This window comes from Carassius carassius, chromosome 5 (genome assembly GCF_963082965.1).
Source record: "Carassius carassius chromosome 5, fCarCar2.1, whole genome shotgun sequence".
In the NCBI taxonomy this organism is placed as follows: Eukaryota; Metazoa; Chordata; class Actinopteri; order Cypriniformes; family Cyprinidae; genus Carassius; species Carassius carassius.
This window is the reverse complement of record NC_081759.1, coordinates 38845661-38850367: the sequence shown is the minus strand read 5'-3', so window position 1 is coordinate 38850367 and position 4707 is coordinate 38845661.

Genomic DNA, 4707 nt, shown 5'->3' with positions numbered 1-4707 from the left:
AAAGCATATGCAAAGTTTTAATATTTGCTATAAATTCAGAGACAAAGGTTACTGTTGTTAAACCATGCCACAAATTTACATATTTATTTATTTAAAAATAAATACAAATGGTAATCCATTTGCAATAATAATAATTAAAAAAAAACATGGTTACTGTACTTTACGTAATAAAAGCGGTTAATTTTTGTGAGGGAAAAACATGACTCATGTTCAGTATTAGGATTTTATATTGTAGTGATGCACTCAATTTGACATGTAGGCAATTTAGAAAGTATAGTTTTGTTAAATCTTGAGTGTTAAAGTCATGAGGTAGATGGATAACAGGGCAAAATAAAGAGACTGAAAAGAAAAAAGAAATGAAGTGAAGGTGAAGTTCTGGAGAGAACTTTTAATTATTTTGCATGTCCCCAAACTAAAGATTTAAATCTTTTTTTATATCAGGTCCATACAAAAAATAGTGTTGTCCATGAATTTGTTTGTATGAGTTTGAGATTTCCCGGTCTGAAATTTTATCCCAGTCCGCCCCATGTGGAAATTAATGAAGCAGACATGCAGACATGTGTTCAAATTTGATCATCTTAATTCAAGTGATGAAGGATTGTAAAAGTCTGACAGTATTGAGCACTGCTGTAAGGTTAAACCTGAATGGTGTAAATGTTTGAAGATGATTAACAGTTGCAAATAAACATTTATTGGAGATTTTGAAAAGTAATCAAAAAGTAATCAAAAGTAATTAGTTACATTACTTTAATAAAGTAATTGAAAAAGTTACACTACTATTACATTTTACTTGTAACCTTGTAATCTGTAACCTATTACATTTCCAAAGTAACCTTCCCAACACTGCAATTAACAGATGCATGAATATGCGGTAATATAAGTTCATGATCCGATTCGTGAACAGATTATTCTCCTGAGTAAATCTTTTAAAATAATCATTTATTTTGTTTAACGAAAACATTGTGGAAACCAGTGGTTCACAAACTGGATAGATCTGAGGTGCAGGGCTCGCAAAATCGCTAGCCCGACGTCCAGGGGCTATTGTGTTTTGCAGTCGGGCTCCAAAATGTATCACTGCTCTTCCCGACGGGCTATCGTGAATAGTGCTTTAAAATTCGCGTTGTTCACTCGCTTGGAGGGGTGAAATGTATCGTAGTTGATCGTTTTCACTTGTTTCTAAATCTTGCTGATTCAACTTTTTTAAACAATTTGCGCGCGTTCGAAGCTTGCGCGCACTCGTTCAAAGCACGCGCTGTGAGCAGCATTTCAGACAATGCGCGTACAAAGAATTAATTCATCTTTTGGGTATCCTAACTTCTGAATGAACAAATACACACACAATTATTTCAAAATAATTGTCACTGCAAGTATTCTCGTAAACACAGTCGGTTATGTTTTAAGTGAACGTATACAGTGGCCTGCTGCTCAGAGAAATTCGCTGTACCAGATGAATCTGTCTCTCTCTAAATTAGACGAAAACGCGCTTGTTGGCTGCGCGATCGACTCACTCATCCATTTGCGTAGAAAAGAGATGTAATATTATGATTTCCGTCAATTAAAAAAAAAAAAAAATATATATATATATATATATATATTTGTGTACCGGGCGGGCCGGCCCACATTGGCTAGCGGCCCACCGGGAAAAGTCCCGGTGCTCCAGATGGCCAGTCCGCCCCTGGACAGCTTTATTGAGCGTCTCTCAAACTCACTGATGGTTAATTAGCCATTAATCTATCTCCCTAATCAAAGATCAGAAACAGGAGCCGCTCTGTTGTAATGTTTGGTTCTACCGTAGCAGAGGTAGAGGACTGGGGGAAGGGTTGACATCCACGGATTGTGTTTCTGTATCATTGTGTTACACCCAGCGCGGTGGTAGACACAGGTAAGCACTGAATAAGATCTCTGGTTCTCTGAACCCCCTCCTGACTGGGCCATGAATCATTAAATACCCAGGTCTTGCAACCAGAACATGGGTCATTACTGCGAAGAGCACACCAATAATAGATGGCCATCCTCTTTGAGCCATTTCAGTTTGAACTGCTCGCAAGCCATGTAAGAAAAACGGAGTGCACTTTTGATGAGTTTTTGGAGAAAATTTTAAGTCCAGATTACATTTACATTTTGAGGTTCCATTGTGGGATGGTAGGATTTGCTTGGCTCTATCTGGACAGTGAAAGGATTATTTAGGACAGCGTTGGTCTGGATGTGAGCAGTTCCCATATTTTGATCGGCAGCTGACCAAAGATGCAGGTATGATCTGTTTGCATATATATCTGTATGAACATTTATATTTTACTCCACATAAGTTCTAACTGCTGTAATCAATCTTCTGCAGCAAAGATAACAATGGCATATAAATAATAGCAATGAAAAGGAAATATGAAAAGCAAATATCAAATGAAGCAATACTTCAGCGCTCAAAGAGACCATTAATGTGCTTTTTTGCTCTTTTCAGTTTCTAGCTTCCTGTTTGCTTTTTTACTGTCACAGTTGGCGGTGATAGCTTCAGTGTAGCGCAATATCCAATATGTCACCCAGATGATAAATCACAAGCTGTAAACCTGTCAAAACTTCAGGTTCCTTTACTCTGAAGAAGAGATGTAACTAGACCTCGCTGTTCACTTTAGGAGAGTGCTATTGCCCATCATGTCTAGTCTTTCCTATTCTTGGCCAGGCCTTCTGAGGAGTTGGATGTCTTTACTGTATCTTTCTCTCTCTTCCTCCATTCTCCCTTCTCTCCTTCCCTCCCTCTCTGATTTGGTGGAGGTCATCTCAACTCAGCCGCGACTGACATTTTAGACCAGGCTGAAGGACCATCTCTTAATTAAAAGACAATAGCTTTTATACTAAAGGGAGAAATAGATTCACCTGATGAAGGGTGACCAGCCTTGTGACTTAAACAATTTGTGTCATTATGTCTATTTTATTCTCTTTAGAAGAGAAAGACTAAATCTCTCAATTACTGAAGAAAACACTGATCTCTTGACTTTGGGGCTCAGTGTTGTTTTTACATTTCTTGCAGGCTATGTAATTATTAAAATATGGTTGACCTTAATAGTTTTGTCTACGTTGTGACTGCTTACCATGTTTAATTGGTTTAGGAATTGGTTGGAAAATATCTATGAAATTTTGGAATTATGAAAATATTTAATATCTATTTATTTAGTTTTGCATGGGAACTCATTTAACTCATTTATCATCCCAAGATTCACCTTTTGCAGTTGACTAATCTGGTATCCGGAATCTTGGCAAAGAGAATCAAAAATACAACTTTCCATACTTTCATTTGTGTTTTTTTTAAATTTTGGAATACCTGAGTGTCTCCAAACTTCTGACTGTATATGTGAAACATACAGGTTCCTCAGACCTATGAGAGTAACATCTTTGCCTTCTGTTTGAGTCTCTCATTGGAGAAGAAGAGGAACAGGCTTTTCCTGTGCCCATGTCCATGCATCTTATCACACTGAAAGTGTCACACTATGAACATTAGCATTCCCTCTGTCCATTGTTCCCTCATGTGACATTGAGTTCAGCTTGTTCCCATGTGGGGACAGAAACTAGAGAGGGGGAGTCTCCACAATAACGCAGAGATTGAGATTGGTTCTGACATCTCAAATGGGGGATCTTCAATGATATTGTTCACCTGCCCCTTTGGCTTAAAGCAGGGTGAGAGCGGGAGGGGCATGTTTTGGGGTTGGCGGCAAGGACATGAAGTAGTGGGAAGCGTGAAGTGATGAGAGGTGGTGGGTGGTGATTCACTACTTGTATGCAGTGGGATGAAAATTTTATTGGTGAACAGGTGGACGAAAATCTCCCAACCAAGAAACACGTCCCCCCTCCCGAACACAGCACCCTTGATTACGGTCTTCATATAACTGTGCTGTTCAGAACAAGCCTCCATTGTGTGCCCCAAGGGCATGCTAAATGAGTCTCTCAGCGAGCAGCGGGACACAGACCGTTACAGCACAATTTAGTCTGTCCTGTTGTCTCAAGAAGGCCTCATTTCAGAAGCTCTCAGATCAGACAAATATAAGCAACCCCCTCCCTCCCTTCCTCTTTCCCTCCTTCATATCTACCTCTTTCTCTCTCCCTCTTCTGCTCCTTTGCCCTCTCCCCCTCTACATCCAACTAGCCCGCACCAGCCCAAATAGGCCAAATCTAATCTATTGTCCTGGGACTGCCCAGTGTGAAATTCGGTGTGACATTAAATGTTTTCTAATGAATAAATTTTGAAAGGATACGCAGAGAGAATATGTGTAATGGAATGTAGAATGCATTTTAAAAGCTTCTTCATTGTCCATCGTCTTTGGAATTTACAGGACAAAAAAACTGGCCTCTAATGAGGTTTATGGGGGTGAAAAGGTGGGGGGGGGGGGCATGGAGGAGATTTTTGGGGCTTCTAGTCGTTAGATTAGAGTTAGTTTACCCCCCCCCCCCCCACACCACCCTTTCTGTTTCTTCTTCTAATTCGCTATATGAAAGTCAAATATCCTGGACAAATTACAACAAATTCTGAAGAAAAGTAAGGACCACTGGCAATCCTAAAAATACAGTAATGCATGCCTTCAAAATTTCTTTCACATATTGAGAAATATACTTCTCTGTTCTCTTTTTAAAACACAATGACAGACACTAAACTAAGGAAGTAACTAGAAAAAATTCTACTCATTTGGGTTGAGGATTGTGGTTTTTGCAGACAATAGTTAA